Source organism: Erithacus rubecula, assembly GCF_903797595.1.
Source record: "Erithacus rubecula genome assembly, contig: SUPER_W_unloc_1, whole genome shotgun sequence".
NCBI classification, from domain to species: domain Eukaryota; kingdom Metazoa; phylum Chordata; class Aves; order Passeriformes; family Muscicapidae; genus Erithacus; species Erithacus rubecula.
The window spans coordinates 629993-656932 of record NW_027635709.1 but is presented as its reverse complement, the minus strand read 5'-3'; the positions used below and the strand labels follow the sequence as shown (position 1 = coordinate 656932).

General features: G+C 46.9%; 1 long non-coding RNA gene across 1 annotated transcript in view; it reads right to left on the bottom strand.

Moving 5' to 3' along the window:
- LOC306814083 overlaps positions 1-19276 on the bottom strand; it is a 432110-nt gene extending 412834 nt beyond the window's left edge. Inside the window, exon 1 of the long non-coding RNA XR_013777085.1 lies at positions 18584-19276. This is a non-coding gene — a long non-coding RNA (uncharacterized lncRNA). The remainder of the gene's footprint in view (positions 1-18583) is intronic.
- Between the last annotated feature and the right edge of the window lie 7664 nt (positions 19277-26940).

The window sequence follows — 26940 nt, the reverse complement described above, 5'->3', positions numbered from 1 at the left end:
GGTGCCTGGTGAGACCTGAGGCCGACCCCTGGGATTCTGGATTCGGAGCTAAAGAGGGTCTGAAGGTAACTACACCCCAACGGAGAAGGAAATCTTGGTCACCTACGAAGGAGTCCAAGCCGCTTCAGAGGTGATTGGTACAGAAACACAACTTCTCCTGCCACCCCAACTACCAGTGCTGGGGTGGATGTTCAGAGGAAAGGTTCCCTCCACACACCATGCCACCAGTGCTACATGGAGAAAGTGGATTGCCCTTATCGCTCAGCGCACCTGGATTGGAAAACTAAATCGTCCTGGGATTTTGGAAATAATTACAAACTGGCCCAAAGGTGAAAGTTTTGGTGTCACAGATGAGGAACAAGAACCAGTGACACGGGCTGAAGAAGCTCTGCCATACAACTAACTGCCAGCAGAGGAAACACGTTGCGCTCTATTCACCGACAGCTCCCGTCGCATCGTAGGGATGAATCGGAGGTGGAAAGCAGCTGTATGGAGCCCCACATAATGGGTCGCAGAGGCCACGGAAGGAGAGGGTGGATCAAGTCAATTTGCTGAACTCAAAGCTATTCAACTGGCCCTAGACATGGCAGAAAGAGATAAGTGGCCAAAGTTTTATTTGTACACTGATTCCTGGATGGTAGCCAATCCTCTGTGGGGCTGGCTGAAGAGGTGGAAAGAGGCAAACTGGCAGCGCAGAGGGAAACCAATTTGGGCTGCTGAAGTGTGGAAAGACATCGCTATTCAGCTAGAGAAACTACCTGTGAAAGTTCGCCATGTAGATTCCCATGTCCCCAGAAGTAGAGCTAATGAAGAGCAGCAAAACATTCAGCAGGTAGATCAGGCTGCAAAGATAGGGGTGTTGAAGATAGACCTTGATTGGGAGCACAAGAGAGAGTTGTTCCTAGCACGATGGGCCCGTGATACCTCAGGCCACCAGGGTAGAGATGCCACCTAGAAATGGGCACGAGACCGAGGGGTGGATCTAACCATGGACGGTATTTCCCAGGTTATCCATGACTATGAGATGTGTGCTGCCATCAAACAGGCCAAGCGGGTGAAGCCCCTCTGGTATGGTGGACGGTGGTCCAAGTACAAGTACGGAGAGGCCTGGCAGATTGACTACATCACACTGCCTCAGACCCGCCAGGGCAAGCGCTACGTGCTGACCATGGTGGAAGCCACCACCGGATGGTTGGAAACCTACCCGGTGTCTCATGCTACAGCCCGCAACACCATCCTGGGCCTGGAAAAGCAGGTCCTTTGGAGGCATGGTACCCCTGAGAGGACTGAGTCAGACAATGGGACTCATTTCAAGAATAACCTTATTAACACCTGGGCTAGGGAACATGGCACTGAGTGGGTGTTCCACATCTCCTACCATGCACTATCTACAGGTAAAGTGGAAAGGTACAATGGATTGCTAAAAACCACCTTGAAAGCATTGGGTGGGGGGATCTTTCAAAAACTGGGAGCAGCATTTAGCAAAGGCCATCTGGTTAGTTAACACCCAAGGTTCCACCAACTGAGCAGGTCCTGCCCAGTCTGAGTCCCTTACTATAGTAGATGGAGATAAAGTCCCAGTGGCCCATGACAGAGGTTTGTTAGGGAAGACAGTATGGATTAATTCTTCCTTGAGTACAGGCAAACACATTTGTGGGATTGTCTTTGCTCAAGGACCAGGTTGTACCTGGTGGATAATGCAGAAAGATGGAACAACCCGCTGTGTAACTCAGGGAGATCTGATTGTGGGGTGAGACAGAAGGAAATGTTTAAGTGTTGAAGGTCTGAGCAAGTGAGATGGAAGGAAATGTGTAAGTGTCGAAGGTCTGAGCAAGTGAGATGGAAGTTTTTACTTAATGAAGTTTTAATATATTCATGATATGGAGATAAGGGATGGAATGTCCTGAGTTGATGTTACGATGCTTTGTATCCCCAATCGTGTGTGCTGTTCATGCCTGGAATTATGTTCGATGCTTTCAGAATTGACTCTGAAAGTGAAGGTTTGTTTTTGTCTAGTTAGCCAGCGCCCCTCCCCCATCATCTGGGCTTATCTGCTGCTGCTGCTTTGCTTTGCTTTTTTCCTTATTAGTTAGTTTAGCTAGGAATACCATCCAAACCTGTTCCGGACCGGGACCTAGGAACAACGAGGAGCCCCAGAGTCTGCATTTTCGTTACAAGCGTTCAGCCCTCCCCGGTGCCAGAGACTTTCGGAGTTTGTTCATCCTCTCAGACTGGTGAAAGAGTTTCTTTTGTCATCTGTGGCTGGTTTTTTTCTTGTGTTGGGGAGGGAGGTTTTATTGTGTGTTTGCTAAATAAACAGGTTTTTTCCACTTTTCCTCTGAGGAAATTCTTCCCGAACCCGGTGGTGGGGGGAGGAGTCATGGGGGTTTGTTTTTGGGGGCCTCCTTCTGGAGGTGTTTCCCCTAATTTGTCCTAAACCAGGACAATATATAAAAAGGCAAACAAACAACAAATACCCCCCCCCCGCCGCTTCCCCTCCAGAAACCCAAAACCAGCCTTCTCTTGGCCGTCAAGCCTTTCCCCCTTTGACCACAGCTGGCAGGGTTGTCGTTGGTTCCCAGCTAGGCAGGGCAGGTGCAATGGTTCCCACGGTTGCAGGGGGCACTGTGGCATGAGCACAGCTGCCTCTCCACATGGTCAATGGAGACTTGGCTGGCGGGAGAGAGACAAAAGAGGCTCCCTTTGCAAACTCATGGGGAGCAGACAGTCTCAGGGGATGTCTGCCACTCCAGGTGGCAAAATGGACTTCAGCAAGAACCTGGGAGCAGCAGGCAGGAACAGCAGAGGTGAGCACACCCGGGGTGACAAAGTGTAGCAAAAACTTCTAAGCCATGGCAGAAGTCTCAGTGCTCTGGGCGGACATGGAATGTTGGGTTAAAGTGTGCCAAAAAAACTGATGCAGTGGCAGAAATCAGTGGGATTGGGCACCAGCAGACAGGCTTCAGCAAGCAGCTGCTGCAAGCAGCCAGAAGACGCTCCCTCTGGAGAGGTGGAGGGAGTTGGGGTTTCTGGTCTCCCCTGAGGCATCTGAGCAGATGGTGAAGGTCCTTCCCAGTGAAGTCAGGTGTTGAAAAGGTCCCAGTTCAATGACGACTCTTGCAAGCAAAGGCTCATCCACAGTAAGGAGAAGCAGTGAAGGACGAAACTCCGCAGTGGCAACGAATCCTCAGGGCAGCAAGTCTGGCACCAAAGCCACTGACCATCCTCCCTCCGATCCCGAGAGCAAGAGAGCAGGAGGAGGCTGAACCCAACCCCTGACTCCTAGCCCAGTCTGGGCAGTATCTCTGCACTTCATAAGAGAAAACCTGTCAGCTACCAAACGTACTCCCTGTAGGCACACAGGTTGTGGTAATTGGGAATGGGTTTGTGGCCAAGCCTCAGCCCTAATGGGCTACAACTGTGTAGGACAGGTGAACTGTATTGATGGTAAAGAAACATGGAATGCTGAGGTGAACTGACCAATCACAAAAGGGGAGAGAGGGCACACAGGTGGAATGCATGTAAGATGAAGAGTGTAAACGCCTGTGCTGGACAACAATAAAGTGCTGGTGCTTGCAGACCTACTGAAACACTAATCTTAGAAAAAGTAGGATTTTAGTTAAGAGTTAGTTATTTACTAGAATTAATTAAAAAGCAAATGGATAGATAGACCTAGCCGAAAATAATTAAAACTTAGAAGGAAAATTGGGCTTGAGGCAGTTATCTGAAACATAAATAATTGATTGTCTGTCATCTTATGTTTGCTCAGCTGGGCTTACAATGGGAAAAGACAAAACTAGTGGGCAGACCCAAAGAAACATAGACAATGCAACCAGAAACCCATTCTTTGGAAAATTGGACTATCCCCAGAAATCATTTGTATTGTCATTGATAGAAAAGGTCAAGAGTTCAGGGTGAGGAAGACTCACTTTCTCCTTTTAAGACCCCTCCCCACAAAAACGACCCTAGACATAATTTAGGAAGTCAATCACGCATGCTTAATAGCTATTCAAGCTAATTATCATAGGAAGAGGTGGATGGGAGGTGCTGTTATTATGAATATGTATTTGTTTGAATCCTTTGTCAATAGACTCTGTGATCACCTGTAATTTTGCAGTGCATATTAAAAGATTACCTCACGCTGCTGCCCAGCACTGAATAAGCATACGTTTTCTAATTTTAAATTGTTAGAGAGTCTTTTGTTCATCACAGTTGAGTATCGGTATTAGACCAATACTCATATTTTGGTAAATCAGTTGGTGACTCTGGTGGGACCCTGTTCTCTCTGGCCGAGGGGCCAGCGGGGTTTGGGACCCCTCTAGGGCGCCCACCTGGGATCTTCCTAGGAAGAGGGCTCCTTTTCCTCACTGGCACCCCGGGGAGCAGAACTAGAACTGCTGCAGATACAGACAAAAAGGTATGTTTAAAAATTCAAGATAGGTACCTTTAAGAGAAGCAAACTGGTAAGATGCTACGAGACATCGAGAGCACAGTGAAAAAGCCTAAAGTGGATTTGTTTATAAGTTTCCACAGAATTTGGTAGTGGTTTGTGTTCCCTGTGAGGCTGGTGACAGCACCAGGAATTCTTGCCCCGTAGTGGGTGAGTAGCGGCGGGCCGATAGTGGCTGCCAGGAGTAAAGCTCGCCTGGCAGCGGGTCAGCAGAGCTCAGGCAGAAGCAATAACAGCATTGCCAGTATTGTTGTGGTACAGGAGCAGTGGTGGCTCCAGTTTTATTTGTAGTTTAAAGGAGGCGTAGTGGTGATTTTCAGCTTGAATCACCAAGCTTGTTGGCATCGATGTATGGTAACTCCATTTGTGGGTGAGCCAAATGTATATATGTATGTTTGAGCGTGCAGCTTGTTTTTGTGAGCTTTGTTTGCTTGAACTGTGGGTTAGTGGCACTCTGTATGAACACATACATGGTTTGTGTGCTTTTGCGAGTGTGTTGGCAAAAGTTTTGTATGTGTAGGTTGTGAAAGAATTTTGAGATTTACACCTGAGTAGCAGAAGGCATATTTATGCCCAGGAGGGCAGAGGGATTTGGAGCGCTGGCATTACGCTTGAATTGTGTGAGCTAAGGTGTGTGTGTGTATTTTGACTGTGTGTGTAAGCAGCAGAATTGTGGAACTGTAAGAAAATATAGGGGTTTTTTGAGGCTTTAGAATTGCTAGTGTAAAGGGTAGTACTTTGACTAAATGTAGTTAGTTTCTAAATGCAGAGGGGTGAGGCAGCGGTGTGAGCCCAGAGATGCTCCCCCCCCCACCGCAGAGAAACTGACAAAAACCAATCAGGGATTAGTTTTGAGAACTGACAACCTGTTAAGCCACTGAGAAAGCTGAACACATCACTGTGAACACACGTTGAAAGCTCTCTTGCTTACCGGTCTTCGGAGAGAGAAGTTCCTTCCCCTCTCGGCCCAGTGGCCGAGTGGGGGAGGGGAGGCCCCGGGGCCCCGGCCGAGGGTGGGCGGGGCCGCGGCTGCTAACATCTTGCCGACAACTAAGCCCTGCCCTGCCGCTGGCCCGGGCCGAGCCGGGGTCTGCTGGGTCCCGGGAGCAGCTACGGGTTGGGACCGGGCCCCAGTGGTTGCCAGGCAGGGGGAGGGGAGGCCATTGGCCGCTGAGATCCTGGCTGCTTTCCCCCTCTCCCCCAGCGTGGCCAGACCCGCCCGCGGTGTAGCAATGTATTTGAAGAGTTTAGACCATAGTTTATACCAGGTGCACCAGCCTAACCATTTTTAGCTGGTTTTTTTTCTGTTTTATCAAACACTCTGGAATTCGTCAAGGCTACTGAAACATAAATTGTGCTAAATTGGGAGAGAAGAAGCTGAAAAACAGAATACCAAGATTAGAAGAACCAAGATAAAGGTGGGTGGCGAAGCGCTGGGCTGTAACGAATCAGATTTCCTTCAAAGTGAGTGCAGAGCGCATGGGCAAAATAGAGGCACCAATCAAAAAATGCATGATAGCGTGGACAGTAGTTTTAGAATATATAAGAGCATAATGTAAACAATAAATCGGCTTCTGCATACTCACATTCGTTCAGAAGTCCTTTGTGCCTGCATGTTGGTCAACCACAATGTGATAAACATTGTGCTTATGAAGCGGACCATCGGACTCTTTGGACTTTGTCTCTGAAGGAGGTCCGCGGATCAAAAAAGCGAGAGGTCTGGTTGGAGACCGCCGTGGCTGGACAGCGGTGGGGGGGAGCCGGAGAGCGCCTCTGTGGAATATGGGAGAGAGAAGGCTCCTGAGAAAGACTGGAAAGAAAGCGTGCACTGTGCAGCCGAGAACTACGTTAAGAAGGTGAGCGACCGCGGCTGGGAGGATGGGAAAGGCGCTGTTGAAAGAAGAGCAGGCAATGCTGAATATCCTCCAGTGTATTCTAAGAGAACAGTTAAATATGATCCGGAGGCTTTAAAAAGACTATTGAGATGGGGTCAGGAAACAGGATTTTTGCTACACCCAGGAGTGTTTTCGACACCCTTGAGTGGGAAAGGATGGAAGTAATTCTCTGGGATGCCATAAATGATGGATCAAAATGAAACTAAGGGACTTAGCATGTCATGGAAAGCAATGATAACTGTTAAAGGCAGCAGCAGCTTTAAAGCCGGATGACCCTGCAGCTGCCTTCCCGACATTTGCACAAGAGTTCTTTGGGGAGGAAGGACCCAGTTATACTGTCCCTACCTTCTGCAGTTGCAGGTTCCACAGGCGGTTTCAGACAGTAACAACGCAGAGTCACAGCTCGCACCGGCTCCATAGCCCACGACAGAACCAGAAAAAATGGAAGTAGATATGCCTCTCCCTCTACCGGCACAGGGACTACATATGAGGTGCGAATTCCACCCCTGACACGGAGGAAAAAAAAAGGGGAAAAATAAAAAAGAAAAAAAAAAAAGAGGAGGGGGAAGACAAAAGTGAATTTTACATTTTACATGGTTAGATCCACCCCTCGGTCTCGTGCCCACTTATAGGTGGCGTCTCTGCCCTGATGGCCTGAGGCATCGTGGGCCCATCGAGCCAGGAACAGTTCTCCCTTGTGTTCCCAATCTAAGTCTATCTTTGAGACCTCTATCTGTGCAGCCTGATCTACCTGCTTGTTGTGTCTGTGTTCTTCATTAGCCCGACTCTTGGGAACATGGGCATCCACATGACGGACTTTCACGGGGAGCTTCTCTACCCGAGTGGCAATGTCTTTCCACTCATCAGCAGCCCAGATTGGTTTTCCTCTACGTTGCCAGTCAGCCTTTTTCCACCTTTCCAGCCAACCCCACAGAGCATTGGCTACCATCCACGAATCAGTGTAAAGGTAGAGCTTTGGCCATTTCTCTCTCTCAGCAATGTCCAAGGCCAGCTGAACAGCTTTGAGTTCAGCAAGTTGACTCGATCCACCTTCTCCTTCGGTAGCTTGTCCAACCTGTCATGTGGGGCTCCATACGGCAGCTTTCCACTTCCGGTTCATCCCCACAATGCGGCAGGAACCGTCGGTGAAAAGGGCGTAGCGTGTTTCATCTGCTGGCAGCTGGTTGTACGGTGGAGCTTCTTCAGCCCGGGTCACTTGCTTCTGCTCCTCTTCATCAGCGAGACCAAAATCTTCACCTTCTGGCCAGTTCGTAATTATCTCCAAAATCCCAGGGCGATTTGGGTTACCAATACGGGCGCGCTGCGTGATGAGGGCAATCCACTTGCTCCATGTGGCGTCGGTGGCGTGGTGAGTAGAGGGAACCTTTCCTTTGAACATCCACCCCAGCACTGGCAGTCGGGGTGCCAGGAGAAGCTGTGCTTCTGTGCCAATCACCTCTGAGGCAGCTTGAACTCCCTCATAGGCAGCCAAGATTTCCTTCTCTGTGGGAGTGTAATTGGCTTCAGACCCTTTGTAGCTTCTGCTCCAGAATCCCAGGGGTCGGCCTCGGGTCTCACCAGGCACCTTCTGCCAAAGGCTCCAGGACAGACCATGGTTCCCAGCTGCAGAGTAGAGCACATTCTTTACCTCTGGTCCTGTCCTGACTGGGCCAAGGGCCACTGCATGAGCGATTTCCTGTTTGATCTGGGCAAAGGCTTGCTGTTGTTCAGGGCCCCAATGGAAATCGTTCTTCTTGCGAGTGACCTGGTAGAGAGGGCTCACAATCTGGCTGTACTCAGGGACGTGCATTCTCCAAAAGCCGATAGCACCTAGAAAAGCTTGTGTCTCCTTCTTGCTTGTTGGTGGGGACATTGCAGTGATCTTATTGATGACTTCAGTGGGGATCTGGCGCCGTCCATCCTGCCACTTCACTCCCAGGAACTGGATCTCTCGGGCAGGTCCTTTGACTTTGCTCTTTTTAATGGCGAAACCGGCTCCCAGTAAAATCTGGATGATCTTCTCTCCTTTCTCAAACACCTCCATTGCTGTGTTCCCCCACACAATGATGTCATCGATGTACTGCAAATGTTCTGGAGCCTCACCCTTTTCCAGTGCAGCCTGGATCAGTCCGTGGCAGATGGTGGGGCTGTGCTTCCACCCCTGGGGCAGTCGGTTCCAGGTGTACTGCACGCCCCTCCAGGTGAAAGCAAACTGAGGCCTGCACTCTGCTGCCAAAGGAATGGAGAAGAATGCATTTGCAATGTCAATGGTGGCATACCACCTTGCTGCCTTGGACTCCAGCTCGTACTGGAGTTCCAGCATGTTTGGCACGGCAGTGCTCAGTGGTGGAGTCACTTCATTCAATGCCCGATAGTCCACAGTCAGTCTCCATTCTCCATCAGATTTCTGCACAGGCCAGATAGGACTGTTGAAGGGTGAGTGGCTCTTGCTGACCACTCCTTGGCTCTCTAGATCACGGATCATCTTGTGGATGGGGATCACAGCATCTCGATTTGTCCGGTACTGCCGGCGGTGCACGGTCATGGTGGCAATTGGCACCTGTTGTTCAGTCACTTTCAGGAGTCCTACTGCAGAGGGGTTTTCTGACAGTCCAGGCAAGGTGTTCAACTGCTTAATGCTCTCTGTCTCTACAGCAGCTATTCCAAAAGCCCACTTGAACCCCTTTGGGTCTTTGTAGTAGCCGTTCCTGAGGAAGTCTATGCCTAGAATGCACGGTGCCCCTGGGCCAGTTACAATTGGATGTTTCTGCCACCCCTTCCCTGTCAGGCTAATCTCAGCTTCCAGCAAAGTGAATTCCTGTGATCCCCCCGTCACCCCAACAATGGAAACAGGTACCTTCCCCACATGTTCTGATGGTATCAGGGTGCATTGTGAACCAGTATCAACTAACACTTTATGTTTCTGTGGCTTTGACGTGCCAGGCCATCGCACCCACACTATCCAATAGATCCTGTCATCCCATGCCTCTCCCTGGCTAGAGGCAGGGCCCCTCTAGCCCTGGTTATTATTTCTTTCCTGGGCATACATAGTGGAGGTTCCTTCCAGGGGATCTGACAGAACATCCTCCTTGCTGTAATACCCTGCACCTTGCTTGTGGGAGGTTGAGGCTACCTTCATTTTAGTGCGGCTCCCTCGGTTAGCATTTCCCTCCCTGAGCTGACGCACCCGTGCTGCCAGGACAGAAGTGGGTTTCCCATCCCATTTTCCCATGTCTTCCCCATGGTCTCGCAGGAAAAACCACAGGTCAGCTCGTGAGGTGTACCCTCTCTCCCTAGCTGGGGGACGTGAAGCTCTGACTTGGGGGCCTGTGACTCGTACTGCTGCTACGCTGATCTTCCTCACCTCCTCCCTCACCTCCCTCATCTCCTCCATCATCTCCTCCCTCATATCCCTCATCCTATCTTCGACCTGTTGGAGGTCCCTGGCCACGGCAGAGACATTAGCCTGCATTGGGCCATTCATCATGCTCTCAAAATTTCTGAGTTTGTTGGCAACAGAACACACTGTCTCTGGACTGTTATCGGCATTAATCATTGCTATGTAGGTGGTATATTGAGATGGACCCAAGGTTGCCAGATTCCACAACATCTGCCCTGTGCACTTGACCTTGTCAGGGTCATTGTCATGCTGTCCATCCCTCCCAAAGCTACCTCTAATACTGCTGTCTCTCTCAGCTGCTGGATCCCTTCCTCAAGGGTCTTCCAGCGCATCCTACGGTGGTGCTCCTGCATTCTCTCTCTGTGTACAAACTTCTCTCTCACACTCATTAAAAGCCGGTCCCAGAGGGAAAGGAGGCCTTGCTCCCTTACGAATATCTGGTCCACACCTGAATCCTGGGCCAAGGATCCCAAATTCCTGGCCTCAGTTCCATCCAGTTGAACACCTGTTCCCGTAAGGTCCCAGACCCGGAGTAACCAAGTTGTGAAAGGCTCACAGCCCCGCTGTGCAATGTCTTTATGCAGGTTACAGAGACTATCGTATGAGAGGGACTCGGTGACGATCTCAGCCTCTGGCTCCCTTGCTGGTTGGGAGGACCCTCCTTGCTGATCCCCATTATCTAAGTGCCTCATTTTAATCTTAGATTTCCTAGTTTCCACAGGAGCAACTGCTGCTCGCTGTGGCTGCTCCTGTGATCCAGCTGGAACCTGGACAGATACAACATCTACGGGTTCCACTGCAGCACCATCTGACTCTCCCTCTTTAGGGCAGGGTTTCTCACCAGCTGGAGAAAAATACTCCTTCATCATCTGGCTATGCTCCTTCAACATTTGGCCTATATCCTTCACTAGAGCCCCCACCCACTCTGGGTGGCTCATTTCTGCAGTGGGATGTGGGGCAGCATCAGGCTCTGGGGCTGCATCCCTAGTCCCTGGGGCAGGCTCTGGGGCAGCATCCCTAGTCTCTGGGGCAGAGGCAGGTTCTGGGACAACATCCCTAGTCTCTGGGGCAGAGGCAGGTTCTGGGACAACATCCCTAGTTCCTGGGGCAGGTATCAGAGTTGTTGTCCAAGCCAATATTCCCTTGTTTCTGAATGCTAAGTAGAACAAGCCTACCAGCAACACCAGCCACTGTATAATAGCACTGGCAATTACAACAGATCTGAAATCCTTGAGAACCAGTGGGGTAGCCTCAAAAAACTGGGTGATGGGTTGGGAGAAAATTTCCCTTGCACTCGTTATCTCACAGTAAGTACCATTACTGAAATAGCCCCAGAAACACGCAGTTAGAGTACGATAGCTCCAGATCCATGCAACCGCTTCCCAGAAAAAATTAAAAACCCATGAATTCCTGACATAATCAATCCACCAAACCAATCGGACAATAGCCACAGCAACCTTGGTGAGGGGGCCCAAATTCAAAAAAGGGCTTACAAATGGGAGGGAGATGGCTGTGGCCACATGGAACACAAACCAGATTAAACCAGACAACATATTGCCAGTTAAGAGAGCTGTTATTCCTGTGTTAACTGTCAACTCAGTGTCCTCTGCCCCGCGTTGGGCGCCAAAATCTGTCCTGGTTTGAAAGGACAGGTGTCTGCCAGTAGGGGCAGAAGTTTCCCTTTTTGGAATAGAGACTTTGGTTCCACTCCTCTCCCCCAAGTATTACGATTGTTTGAATCAAGGACTCTGAGGCAGAGATAAGGGGGGTGGGAATAACAGCTCTTTTACTAATATATCTAACTATACAAACAGAAAACAATAACAGTTAAAATTGCTAACAGAACGAAATAGATAACTCGGTGTCAGTCCCTTTAGATGCAAGTACGCTGTCTCTGTGCTTAGTCCAGAGCCCGGATTTGCCAGAGGGCAGACGGGAACGAAGGCAGGAGGGAGGGGGGAGGGGCAGCAGCGGCCACGCTGGTCTCGGGCGGGAACGGGCTCACCCTCACCGAGGGCGGCGGCTCCTCGCTCACCGTGTGTGTCCGGGGGATCAGCTGTGTCCGCAGAGGCAGGAGGCTGGAACGGGGCAGATGCAGGGCAGGTGATCGCAGAGGGTCTGGCTCTGCTGTGCTCGGCCGCGTGGCTCAACGATCCCAGGCGTCCTCCTCCCGGCTCGCCGGAAACGCGAGTGCCCTCCCGGAAGCCTCAGAGGCCCCTCTGGGGGCCATCCCCACCCACACCTTTGTCTGGACCCATCAGGGACCCTGGGTGTAGCCCGGCCAGCTCCATTGGCATGATAATGGGAAAAATTCTTACAATTGACACAGTAACAGAAAAACACTCAACCCCGAACAGTCTCCAACCATCCAGTGGTGGCTTCCACCATGGTCAGCACATAACGTTTTCCCTGGCGGGTTTGAGGCAGTGTGATGTAGTCAATCTGCCAGGCCTCTCCATACTTGTACTTGGACCACCATCCACCATACCAGAGGGGCTTTACCCGCTTGGCCTGTTTGATGGCAGCACAAGTGTCACATTCATGGATAACTTGAGTAATTCTGTCCATGGTAAGATCCACCCCTCGGTCTCGTGCCCACTTATAGGTGGCATCCCTACCCTGATGGCCTGAGGCATCATGGGCCCATCGAGCCAGGAACAATTCTCCCTTATGTTCTCAATCCAAATCTATTTCCAACCCCCCTATCTTTGCAGCCTGATCTACTTGCTGGTTGTTTTGCTGTTCTTCATTAGCTCTGCTTCTGGGGACATGGGCATCTACATGGCGAACCTTAACAAGTAGTTTTTCTACCCGAGTGGCAATGTCTTTCCACTCGTCAGCAGCCCAAATTGTTCTTCCTCTACGCTGCCAGTTCGCCTCTTTCCATTTCTTCAGCCACCCCCACAGAGCATTGGCTACCATCCAGAAATCAGTATACAAATAGAGCTTTGGCCACCTTTCCCTTTCGGCGATATTTAAGGCCAGTTGGACAGCTTTAAGTTCAGCAAATTGACTAGATCCTCCTTCTCCTTCAGTAGCCTCTGCAACCCGTCGTGTAGGGCTCCATACAGCTGCTTTCCATCTCCGATTTGTCCCTACAACGCGACAGGAACCATCAGTGAATAAAGCATAGCATGCTTCCTCTGCTGGCAACTGGTTGTAGGGTGGAGCTTCTTCAGCCCGTATCACTGGTTCTTGTTCCTCATCTGTGACACCAAAACTTTCACTTTCTGGCCAGTTTGTAATTATTTCCAAAATCCCAGGGCGATTTAGTTTTCCAATCCGGGCGTGCTGAGTGATAAGGGCAATCCACTTGCTCCACGTGGCACTGGTGGCATGGTGGGTGGAGGGAACCTTTCCTCTGAACATCCACCCCAGCACTGGCAGTTGGAGTGCCAGGAGAAGCTGTGCTTCCGTACCAATCACTTCTGAAGCAGCTTGGACTCAGGATTTCCTTCTCTGTGGGAGTGTAATTACCTTTGGACCCTCTGTAACTTCTGCTCCAAAATCCCAGGGGTCGACCTCGGGTCTCTCCAGGCACCTTCTGCCACAGGCTCCAAGACAAACCATGGCTCCCAGCTGCTGAGTAAAGTACGTTCTTCACATCTGGTCCCCTCCTGACTGGGTCAAGGGCTACTGCATGGGCAATCTCCTGTTTAATCTGAGCAAAGGCTTGCTGCTGTTCAGGGCCCCAGTGGAAATTGTTCTTCTTGCGGGTAACAAGGTATAGAGGGCTCACAGTCTGGCTGTACTCAGGGATGTGCATTCTCCAGAAATCTATGGCACCTAGGAAAGCTTGTGTCTCCTTCTTTTTAGTAGGTGGGGACATAGCTGTAATCTTGTTAATAACATCAGTAGGAATCTGACGTCGTCCATCTTGCCACTTCACTCCCAGGAACTGAATCTCCCGAGCAGGTCCTTTAACTTTACTCTTCTTGATGGCGAAGTCGGCTTCCAGGAGAATTTGGATAATTTTCTCTCCTTTCTCAAACACTTCCGCTGCTCTGTTTCCCCATACGACATCATCAATATATTGTAGATGTTCCGGGGCTTCACCCTTTTCCAGTGCAGCCTGGATCAGTCCATGACAGATGGTAGGACTGTGCTTCCACCCCTGGGGTAGTTGGTTCCAGTTCTACTGCACGCCCCTCCAGGTAAAAGGAAACTGAGGCCTGCACTCTGCTGCCAAAGGAATGGAGAAGAATGCATTTGCTATGTCAATGGTGGCATACCACCTTGCTGCCTTGGACTCCAGCTCATACTGGAGTTCCAGCATGTCCAGTACGGCAGCGCTCAGCGGTGGAGTCACTTCATTCAATGCCCGATAGTCCACAGTCAGTCTCCATTCCCCATCAGATTTACGCACAGGCCAAATGGGGCTGTTAAAGGGTGAGTGGGTTTTGCTGACCACCCCTTGGCTCTCCAGCTCTCGGATCATCTTATGAATAGGAATCACAGCGTCTCGCGTTGTTCTATACTGCCGGCGGTGTACTATTGAAGTGGCAATTGGTACTCGTTGTTCTTCTCCCTGCAGAAGTCCTACTGTAATTGGATTCTCAGATAGTCCAGGCAAGGTGTTCAATTGTCGGATACGCTCTGCCATCACAGTTGCAATTCCAAATGCCCATCTTAGTCGTTTTGGGTCCTTAAAATACCCGCTCTGAAGGTAATCTATGCTTAAAATACATGGGGCCTCTGGACCAGTCGCAATAAGATCTTTCTTCCAATCCTTTCCAGTTAAACTCACTTCCACTTCCACCAGGGTCAAGTCCTGCGATCCACCTGTCACACCAGCAATTGAAACAGATTCTGCTCCCACGTGTCTTGATGGAAGTATCGTACACTGTGCACCTGTGTCCACTAAAGCTTTATATTTCCGTGGTTTCAAAGTTCCAGGCCATCGAATCCACACAGTCCAAAAAACACGGTTCTCCCTCACCTCACCCTGGCAAGAGGCAGGGCCCCTCTAAGCCTGTTGCTCCTTCTTTTCTGGGGCATACATCTTAGAAGTTCCCTCAAGAGGATCAGACATGTCATTATCAGTATCACGTTCAGCACTTTGGCTGCGAGAAACAGGAGCGGCTCTCCTTTTGGTGGAACTTCGTCTTTCAATCTTTCCTTCCTTCAAATCCCGCACTCGTTTTGCCAGAGCAGCCGTAGGCTTCCCATCCCATCTTCTCATGTTATCTCCAGAATCTGCAAGAAAAACCACAACTCAGCTCAGGGAGTGTACCTCCTCTCCCAACTGGGGGAACGTCTGCGTTGGGTACCAGGGTTTCTAATCTGTACAGCTGAAATTTGGAGGAGGTCCTCCTTAATCTCCTCTCTGAGTCTCCGATGATTTTTCTCTATTTTATCTTCTAAATCTTGCAAGCGTGTTTCCACCGCTGCAATTCTATCATGAGTTGGGCCATGTACTGCATCCGCATATGCACGAAGCTTCTTTGCCATATCGAGTACTGTCTCATACACCTCATCTCTCTTCATTATCGCTAGGGCAGACGCATACTCAGGTGGCCCAAGCCGCACGAGTTTTCTCCACATCACCGGTGTGCATGGTACCAGGTCTGGATTTCTAGTTGTTACGTCATCCGAAAAAATAATTTCTGCTACTGCCATTTCCCTGAGGCGTTGGACCCCCTGCTCTATGGTTTTCCATCGGGTCTGCTGCATATACAGGTCATCCACACACAGATATCTTTGTGCCACACTATCCAGGACCCGTGCCCAGAGGCTTTGAGGGTTAGCCCCCCTCATCACACCCTGGTCGATAACAGGATCGTGGGACAGAGACCCCAAATGTCTCGCTTCAGAGCCATCCAAAACTGTGGCCTCACCTGCTGCATCCCAGAGATGAACTAGCTAGCTAATAATAGATTCATCAGGTCTCCAGGTGTAATCGTTTCTTAAACCACCAAGATCTTTTAGAGAAAGGGATTCATTATTATTCTCTGCTCCCCCACTAGTTGTTTTAACTCCTGATTTTACATCAGGAGGTGTTGAGGGTCCCTCTCCAGCATCATCATCATCATTCACCGGCCGATCGGTCTTCTTGGTGCACTTCCCACTTCTTGTACTAGTAGCCACAGCCATTGGTTGGGGCTTATTATCCAGTTTAGCTGATGGGTTTAGGCCTAGGGGGTTGGCTGCAACTTGAGTTACTGGGATAGGAGATAATTTATCTCCCTATTCCCTCTCCTCTGTCTCTTGCTCTATAGTGCCTAGCAGGGTGCGATATGCATGTGCCAGGGCCCAGCTCACTGTAATAATCCTTTTCTCTTTAGAACTATCCTGGCACTTCCCCTTTAAGTACCTTGCAACCTCAATCGGGTCCTAAATCTGTTCAGATGGGAATTCCCAAATTATGGGGTCAGAAAATTCCTTTAAAATCTGGCCCATTTTCTCCCATTTGCCATTCCACTCAAGATTCCTCCTACTTAGCTTGACTCCTAAATCAGGAGTCTTCCCAGCCCCTTTAGAAATCTCGGCCTTTATTCTGTATAAACTGCAAATGGTGCAACAAAGACTTACCAAATTAACTGCCAGAAAGATGATTTCCTTAATATTCAGGGAGATCTGAATGTTTTCTAATACAGATGTAACTAATTCAGAGGAGAGGAAAGGAAATAAAGGCAGAAAATCCTCTTTTCCTGCTTCTCCTCTAAGAAATAACACAAGCCATGATTTATACATTCCTGAAGCAGATTCCAACATTCTTATAAATCTCCTGTATGCCATTATCACCAAGCCTAGCCCAATGAGTATTTTTGTTAATACCCCTTTAATACAAAAACTGCGTATTAAAGACAACACGGGAGCTATCTCCGGATAAGTGAACAAGCCCAACGACCACAATGGTATTAACACTTCAAAGAAACCTAATGACCACCCATACAGGCAGGCTCCCACAACAAAAGACATTCTGGATTCAATAGACATACCAATACCAAGAGTTGAAAACAAAATATTATTAGAATAGTTTTTTCCACTTTTTCTGGTTTCCCCGTACGGGCCACCAAAATAATTTGTCCAAGTTTAGGACAAATTTAGGGAAAAAGACCTCCAAAGGGCCCCCTCCCCCCCCTTACAATTCCTTCCTTCACCGAGCTCGAAAAGAATTTTTCTTCAGGGGAAAGTGGAAAAAACTTTTTATTAACAAAAATACAAAAGAAACACTTCCCAGCACAGACCCAGATGAGATGAACTTGGCTGATCTTCGCCGGGAAGGGCAGCAGAGATTCTTGGCAGACTTCCAGAGGTTGTTTCTGAAGTTCAGATCCATTTCCTCTGGAGCCGGTGCAAATCTTAGGGATGAGGAGGAGGGAGAGAGGGAGAGGGGCAGCTGGGAGCAAGCTAAAGCAAGCCCAGGGCAACCAGGGCAAGCTGAAGCGGGAAGGCGGGGGGGGGGGGGGGGGGGGGGGGGGGCAGCTAAAGCAGCCGGGGAGGAGAAGCAGCTAAAGCAGCGGAGGCGGGGGGAGGCGGGGGTGGGGGGGGGGGGGGGGCAGTAGCAGCAGCAGCAGCAGCAGCAAAAGCAGCAAGCCAGCCAGCAGAAAACACCCACCTAGATAAAACAGCCCGGGGGAGGGGTCGGCAGCTGCATGGTGGGGGGTAGGGAGAGGAGCTAGTCAAAACATAACCCATAACAGTCTGTGGTACTTTTATGCTTATATTTCTAACAGTTTGACTCCTAAAGTACAATGAAGTAATGCTATTTTTGCCTCCTCATCCGACATATTCTTTTGTCTGCTAACTTTCAGTGTTTAATAATAGGACATGCTCTGCTGAAAGCTGAACTTAAGTATGATAATATTTTGAACTGGTAGAATTGTAGGTAAGGGGTTAGAGCCTACTTCTAGAAGGGTAAAAAAAGTACAGTAATGCCCGTATCTAAAGAGATTTTATTTTTTTTTAGTTCTTTATTTTGTTAATATTAGAGAATGAACTGAACATTAGTGACTTAAAAATTCTGAAGAACTGAAAAGAGTAAAATAATATGAAATTATAATAATAGAGGAATGAACGTTATATATTGAACTTTTGTATAAAGGCATTACTGACATATCTTTAGATATCCAAATTAACATACAAAGTGCAATGCTACAAGCAGGAATAAAAGCACTCAACTCCCAGTTTTGAAAAGAAAGTAATTATTTAGCTTGAGAATTCTGGCTAATCATTTGTTTAAATGCCATATATTTCAAGAGAAGAATCGATCTCAATTGTCCCTTACTGAATTGAGGTGGACTTGTATCCTGCTTTGAAGGACAGGTCTCTGCCAACAAAGGCAGAACTTCTCTTTGAAATGGAGAATGTAAACCTCCTCCCTCAAAATTATATTATAATTTTGAAATTAAAGAGCTATCAGGCAAAGGTATGGGAATTAGGAATAAAAGTTCTTTACTAGGAAAATTAAAATAGAAATGCAGTATTACAAAGAACAATCCCAAAACACTGACAGTCAGAATACAACCTGACACCCTGTTGAATTACCAAAATATGAGTATTGGTCTAATACCGATACTCAACTGTGACGGACAAAAGACTCTCTAACAGTTAGAAAGTGTATGTTTATTCAGCGCTGGGCAACAGTGTGAGGTAATCTTGCAATATGCACCGCCAAATCACAGATGATCACAGTCTATTTATTGACAAAGGATTCAAACAAATACATATTCATAATAACAGCCCCTCCCATCCCCTGATTCCTATGATAATTAGCTTGAATAGCTATTAAGCATGCGTGATTGGCTTCTTAAATTGAGTCTGGGGTTGTTTTTGTGGGGAGGGGTCTTAATAGGAGGAAGTAAGGCGAGTCTTCCTCACCCTGAACTCTTGAACTTTTCTATTAATGACAATACAAGTGATTGTTGGGGATAGACCAGTTTTCCAAAGAATGGGTTTCTGGTTGCATTGTCTATGTTCCTTTGGATCTGCTCACTAGTTTCGTCTTTCCCCATTGTAAGTGCAGCTGAGCAAACATGAAATGACAGGCGATCAATTATTTAATTTTCAGATAACTACTCCCTTCTAACTTCTAACTTTTAATTATTTCCAGCAGGGTAACTAAAATCCTAATTTTCTAAGATTAGTGTTTCATTCCCCACTTCTCCTTTGAAATGAGTAAATTCTTTTACTCAATATGGGGATTTTTCTTCATCTATGCAAGATGCATGGCGGCGATCACTTAAAACCAAGCCATACGCCTTTGATAGCGATGCCAAGTCTGCCACTTGTCGTAATATTCTCCAATTCCAAACAAGTACAGCAATAGACAAAATCAAACTTATACTGACTAAAATAAGCAGCACAGTGATTGGGTGAATCAAGGCATTAAGCAAACTGGTTGCTGTTGGTGACTATATAAATAGAACATCCCACCAACGATGATACAAATGTTCTTCAAATAGTTTAAAAAACCCTTTTATGGTCTCCGCGTCATGGTGTATCATGATCAAAGTCCTTTTCCCTGCATCTTGAATCTCTTTTAAAATTTTTCTTAATTCCTGATGTTTCAGTAGCTGAGCGACTAGGCTTAAAATCATTCCTATAGGTGCAGGCAATGTTTCTTGCACAGAAACCTGGTTTGCCTTTATGTACTGATGTGATATTATTATAGGTGCCTGATAGGAAAAGTCGCATCCTTTGATTTTAGCAAAATTGCAAAGACATAAACTGAATTGAGTTTCATTCATGATTTGATTGTCTATTGTTATGGTGGGACATGCTGTTCTGAGACAGACTGTCCTGGTTTAGGACAAATTAGGGGAAACACCTCCAGAAGGAGGCCCCCAAAAACAAACCCCCATGACTCCTCTTCCCCACCACCGTGTTCAGGAAGAATTTCCGCAGAGGAAAAGTGGAAAAAATCTGTTTATTTAGCAAACACACAAAAAAACCTCCCTCCCCAACACAAGAAAAAACAGCCACAGATGACAAAACAAACACTTTCACCAGTCTGAGAGGATGAACAAACTCCGAAAGTCTCTGGCACCGGGGAGGGCTGAACGCTTGTAACGAAAATGCAGACTCTGGGGCTCCTCGTTGTTCCTAGGTCCCGGTCCGGAACAGGTTTGGATGGTATTCCTAGCTAAACTAACTAATAAGGAAAAAAGCAAAGCAAAGCAGCAGCAGCAGATAAGCCCAGATGATGGGGGAGGGGCGCTGGCTAACTAGACAAAACAAACCTTCACTTTCAGAGTCAATTCTGAAAGCACCGAACATAATTCCAGGCATGAACAGCACACACGATTGGGGATGCAAAGCATCGTAACATCAACCCAGGACACAGACACAACTTTGTCCCATATACAGAAGTGAAGTTGCTTCACATATATATCCCAATTGTTTTTTCATAGAACAGGGCTCTAGGTTAATGGTCTGCCATTTTCCTTCAATTCCTGTGCTTGTATTTTATGTTCAGAAGGGTACAATGCAGTCTCTTTATGACTTAGTCTTTAAACCCTTTTCTGCGCATCTTTTAATTTTAAGTCAAAATTTAGGACGTGGTCAAGCATTTGTCACAGCATCCAGGACTAATTTTGATGAGTTCCATGGGTGGATGGTGAGCCTCATGGAACCCATCTTGTATGAATGCATATTCACATCCCCAAACATTATTCTTTTCCCACATACTTGCATTCATGACCCTTAACATTTTGCTCAAAGCCCTATGAGAGTAGGGATTGTACGCTTTCCCTTGGCATCGATAAATCCTAGTTACATTGTACTGATGTGGAGTTGCTTTGACTCTTATTGTAGTTCTGGCAATGATCACAAGGGTCACAACCGTTTGCATTATGTCCATCATAGCTGTAAGTCTATTACTCGCTGTTCTTGGTGAATTTTAACTTCAGGTCTTCGTCAGCTGGTGTAATTTTCCAAATTTCTTCAGGAGCCTTCTTCACTCGGGAGTAATGGATCCAAGCCTTTTGTTCTTTGACCTTGACTGCCGGGAAGGTGGTGAGGAGTACCTGGAATGGTCCTTCCCACTGTGGTTCCAAAATCTTCTCTACAAAAGACTTAACATATGCATAATCCCCAGGTTGTACATCTAATCCTCTGCTTTGGGCCCCAGCCACATATTTTCCAATTTCTCTAAGTGGTTTTTTCAGGGCCACCATGTATTTGTGTAGAGTTTCTTCTTCTACTTGAATGGGTGTTATCCTTCTTGGACTGCATATGGTCTCCCATACAGTATTTCAAAAGGGCTGAATTTCCTTTTTGTTCTTGGTTTTGTTCTAATCCGTACTAATGCCAGTGGAAGAGCCTGGGGCCAAGGCAAATTTGTCTCTTGCCCCAGCCTAACAATTTGTTGTTTGATCAAATGGTTCATTTTCTCTACTTGGCCACTGGATTGAGGGTTATATGGAGTATGCAATTCCCAATCTATCCCAAGGTGAAGACTAATTTGCTGCACAATTTTTGAGATAAAATGTGGCCCTCTATCAGAAGATATAGCGGCCTGGACTCCAAAACGTGGTATTATTTCTTGTAATAATGACTTGGTCACCTCTCATGCCTTAGCTGTCTGGCTAGGGAAGGCTTCTTGCCATCCTGAAAAGGTATCTGTTAACACTAACAGGTAACGATACCCCCCTTTCCTGGGCAATTCCGTAAAATCAATTTGCCATTGTTGCCCAGGTCCACAACCTTTCCCAATTTGTCCAACTTTAGGCTTTGGAAAGTTTTTAGGATTAATTTGGAGGCAAAGACCACACCTACGAGTTACTTGTGTAAATCTGCCTTGTAATTATCTAGCCAGAATTCTGTTCTTTAAATAATTGTACAGGGCGTCCATTCCTCAATGTGTTTTCTCATGTTCTTTTAGCACTAGTGACCACAACAAGTAAGAAGGTACTACAACTTTTCCTTCCTTTGTTACAGCCCACTCGTCCTGGTTATAAGTTGCTTCTTCTTCCTTAATAAATATATTATCCTTTTTGTTATATACTGGCTTACCTTCAATAGAGATCTTTCCATCTGGAATTAATGCTGCCTCGACTATTTCACTGGGTACCTCACCTTTGGCTGTGTCTTTTGCCTCTCTGTCCGCCACAATATTTCCTTCTTCCAATTCTGAGCTCACTTTTTGGTGTGCCTTGATGTGCATAATAGCTACCTTTTCAGGTAACTGAACTGCATCTAATAGTTTTAGTATTTCTTGGGCATGTTTAATATTTTTTCCTTGTGAGTTCAGCAGTCCTTTCTCTTTCCAAATTGCTCCATGTGCATGTACCACTCCAAATGCATACCTTGAGTCTGTATAAATGTTGATTTCTTTTCCTTTTGCCACCTCTAAGACCTGGGTTACCGAGTTAAGGCAATTATTTCAGCTTTTTGTGCAGAGGAATTTGTTGGCAATGGTCCAGACTCTATTACCTCTCTGCTTGTGGTAACTGCATACCCAGCATGTCTTTTTCCACTGATGATAGAGCTGCTCCCATCAGTCAACCAGCTCTCAGCGTCCTCGAGAGGGGTGTCCTTCAGATCCGGGTGACTGGAGTAGGTGGCTTCAATGGTCTCCAGGCAGTCGTGGATCACTGGTTCTCCCATGCTCCAGCTGAGGAAAGAAGCTGGGTTCACAATGTTAGTTACCACAATTTCAACATCATCTTGTTCTACCAGTATGGTCTGGTACTTTAGAAATCTTTGTGGGCAAAGCCAATGTCCCCCTTTCGCCTCCAGGACTGCAGACACTGTGTGAGATACTAGCACAGTTATCTTCTGGCCTAGGGGGAATTTGCATGCCTCTTGGATGTTCACTGCTACTGCTGCAACAGCTCTGAGGCACCCTGGCCACCCCTCGGCTGCCGTGTCCAGCTGTTTGGAGAGGTAGGTGATTGTCCTCTGGTACAGCCCCAGGTCTTGTGCTAGTACTCCCAGAGCAATCCCTTGTTTTTTGTGAGAAAACAGAAAGAATGGCTTACTCACATCTGGAAGTCTCTAGGCTGGAGCTGACATAGGAGCCTTCTTTAGTTGGTTGAAGGCTTGTGTTGTTTCTGTTGTCTACTGAAGATCCCTGCTCCCTTCCCTAATTAAGACATACAGGGCTTTAACAAACAATCCATAAGTATAAATCCACAGTCTGCACCACCCCGTCATGCCTAGAAAGTTTCTCAGTTCTTTTACTGTCTGGGGTTTCAGGTTTTGACATATTGCTTCTTTATGGTCTTGCCCCAAGGTCCTTTTGTCCAGCACTTACTTCATAGCCCAGCTAAATCACTGTTTGTTTCACCATCTGGGCTTTCTTTTGAGATACCCGATACCCCTGCAGGCCCAAAAAGTTTAGGAGGCTTACCGTCCAATCCACACATGCCTCCTGGGTCTGGGTGGCTATTAAGAGGTCATCCACGTACTGAAGCAGCTGTCCTTCCCCTGGTGGGAGTTCCTAAGACTCCAAATCCTTTGCCAGCTGTTCTTCAAATATAGTAGGGGAGTTCTTGCACCCCTGGGGCAGTACACACCATGTGAGCTGATTTTTACGTCCAGTTTTGGGATTCTTCCATTCTAATGCAAAAATTTTCTGGCTGGCTTCATGGAGAGGGCGGCAAAAGAAAGCATCCTTCAAATCTAAAACAGTAAACCAGGTTAGTTCAGGTGTTAAAAGAGTTAACAAGGTGTAGGGGTTTGCAACCACTGGATATAAATGTTTAGTTATCTTATTAAACGCTGTTAAATCTTGTACTAACCTGTATGATTCATCAGGCTTTTTAAGGGGCAAAATAGGAGTATTAAAATCAGATTGACACTCTTTTAATAGTCCTATTTGCAAAAAGTTTTGAATGATTGGGCTAATTCCTTCTCTGTCTTCCCTTTTCAAGGGACGTTGTTTGACCCTTATCTATTGTTCTCCTTCTTTAAGCCAGATTTGAACTGGTGGAGTATTCTTTGCTTTCCCTGGTATATTAGAGGCCCACACGCCAGGGAACACCTGATCTTTTATTTTCTTAATAACTTCTTCATATTCAACTTCAATTTTTTTGGTTATTAGCATTAAGCTTAACAGTTCCACATATTGTTGATCTTTTACCTCCAAGCTAATTTCTCCATCTTTAAATATTTTTTTTGCTTCCAGGTGCTCTAGCAGATCCCTGCCCAAAAATGCAGATGGAACTTTAGGCATAGACAAAAATCGATGAATTCCCCACTGTTTTCCCAATTTATACTCTCATGATTTACAAAAATATGCTTTTTTCAGGTCGGCCAGTGGCCCTTTTACATTTTCCTGTATTATTGCTACTCGTTTCTTTGTCCCTGGTTTACACCCCTCTTTCCGATTGCTGAAAACTCTCCATGCCTCATCTGGCAAAGTCTCCAAGTTCCGACTTGCTGGACCCTGCATCTTCTGGAGCTTTCACTTGATGTCACGTGTAGATTGCCTTAAAAACAAGTTTACCAAGTGTTGTATTCCCTCATCAGATTCAGGATCCAGTGTCTTGTGCTGACGCATTGCCTCTCGCAATTGGTCTAGAAATTCAGGAGTTTGAGAGGAATTCTGTTTAATAGCATAAAGGGCTGACCAGTTTATAGTTCTAGGAATTGCTTTTCCAGTCCTTTAATTATCAATTCCTGATATTTTGTTAGTCGTGCTCTTCCCTCTGGCCTATTAGCATTCCAACCTGGGTCATAAAGGGGAAATACATCCTTAACATCATCCTGTGTTATTCTACAATCATCCTCAGCCAGATCTTTAGTCACGTTTAAAACAATCTGCCTCTCTGATTCTGTTAAGGAATCAAGTAGTATCAGAATGTTAGTCCAATCAGGCCTATGTTGTTTAACTATAAATTTCATCCTTTTAGCAACACTTAGTGGGTCAATCCGATAATTTTTAGCAATCTTTTCCCAGGAATCTAAATCCCAGGCAGAAAAGGGGACTCTGGCTAACACCCTCTCCCCCTCAGAGGTGACTGTTTCCCTTAAAGGGGCTTGTATGGCCTCTCTCATTTTTCTTCGGGTCCTTGACGCTACAGGACCCTATGGGGATCATTATTCCTCCTCACTATAACTGGAGGGAAAGGTGGATGCAGTCGGATTGGCTCCTGTGGTTTGGGAATTGGGAGGGGGTTCTCCCATATTAAATACTTTTCCCTCAAGTGAGGATGAAGCAGGGGATGAAGCAGAGGTAAAACCTGAAGTCGATGGATATTCTAAATCTGCTTCCCCTACCACCCTTCCTCTTCCTTGCTTTAAGGTGTGGTTTAAGCAATTCCCTTGTTTCCTCTTCCTGAGTCTCCATACAATATACCTTGTCAGGATGTGTACAGCTTTGATTTATTGAGCATGTGCTGCAACAACTCTTGGGTTTTTCCTTATTAGCTTTATTATCTTTCTCAAGAGCCAACACTAAAGGGTCAGAGGGTGGTTTAATTCCACAAGCCCTTTGCCACTCAGGGTGATTCCTAACAGTGAAACACGTCAGCATAAATAACCTCATGCCATTTCTGCTCACGCCTAAGGAAAAGTATCAGCTGTACCAAAGTGTTATATTCCAACGTCCCTGATGGGGGCCACTTGGCCCCCTCCTCAAGTCTATAAAGTGGCCACCACTGTGTGCACAACTTAATAAGCTCTCTTGTCGTTTCTGTATCCTTATGATCCACCAGCTCTTTCCAATATGCCAAAACACATCCTGTAGGACTACCTTTAGGAACCTCTTTGCTTTCACTTGCTCCCATACTGAAAATTCTTTTTCTCTCAATGCTTTTTAACCTTATCCCAGCTCCAGAGCTTCACCTAGCAGTAACTTGGTACAAAGATCTTCCACTTATACACTTGTCTGACCCACAGTTCTCAACAAACTACACAATGAAACACAACTCAGGGATTACAGTCACAGCCCTCTCTTGGACAGGGATGTTCCTTTGTCCTGGGATCCCCCTCCCTGAACCTTCTATTCCTTGGCATATAATTTTATCAGCAAAGGAAAGGGGAAGGGATAAAAGCAACCAACAAAATAAAGAGCTAACAGTGAAAACCAATGAACCAAATCACTTAAAATAACTCTAAAGTGCACACATATCACAAACACTCTTAAACAGTTCACTCAAAAAACAACAAATTCTCTTTATACTTAGGGTGAAATATTCACAAAGCTATGCCAAAAATCTATAAAATTTTGTCCAAAACAGTTTCTCTGCGGTGGGGGAAGAGACCAGCTCTGTGCTCACGTCGCTGCCTCACCCCTCTGCATTTAGAAACTAACCATGCTTAGTCAAAACATCACCTTTCACACTAACAATTCTAAAGCCTCTCAAACAACTAACTATATTTTCTCACAAATCCACAATTCTTCTACTTACACACAGTCAAAATACACACACAGCCTAGCTTACACAATTCAAGTGTAATGCCAGCACTCCAAATTCCTCTGCCCTCCTGGGCATAAATATCCCTTCTAGTATTCAGGTGTAAACCTCAAAGTTTTTCACAACTTACAAATGCAAAACCTTTGCCAACACACTCCCAAAAGCATATAAAGCAAAACACATACAGCGCACCACTGACCCACAATTCACACACACAAATCTCACAGAAACAAGCTGCATGCTCAAACACACATATATTTGGCACACGCAAACTGTGATCAAGCCCACAAAAGGAGTCACGACAACCCAACACCCGCAAGCTTGGTGACCCAAGCTGAAAATTACCACCACGCCGCCTTTAAACCACAAATAAAACTGGAGCCACCACTGCTCCAGTACCACAACAATACTGGCAATGCTGTTATTGCTTCTGCCCGAGCTCCGCCAACCCTCTGCTGGGCGAGCTTTACTCCCGATGGCCACAACTGGCCCGCCGCTAGTCCCCCACTATGGGACAAGAGTTCCTGGTGCTGTTACCAGCCTCACCTGGAACACAAACCACTACCAAATTCCGTGGAAACTTACAAATTCACTTTAGGCTTTTTTCACTGTGCGCTCGACGTCTCGCAGCGTCTTACCAGTTTGCCTCTCTTACAGGTACCTGCCTATAATTTTTAAACATGCCTTTTTGTCCGTATCTGTGGCAGTTCTAATTCTCCTCCCCGGGGTGCCAGTAAAGAAAAGGAGCCCTCTTCCTAGGAAGATCCCAGGTGGGCACCCTAGAGTGGTCCCGAACCCCACTGGCCCCTCAGCTAGAGAGAACAGGGTCCCACCAGAGTCGCCAACTGATTTACCAAACTATGAGTATTGGTCTAATACCGATACTCC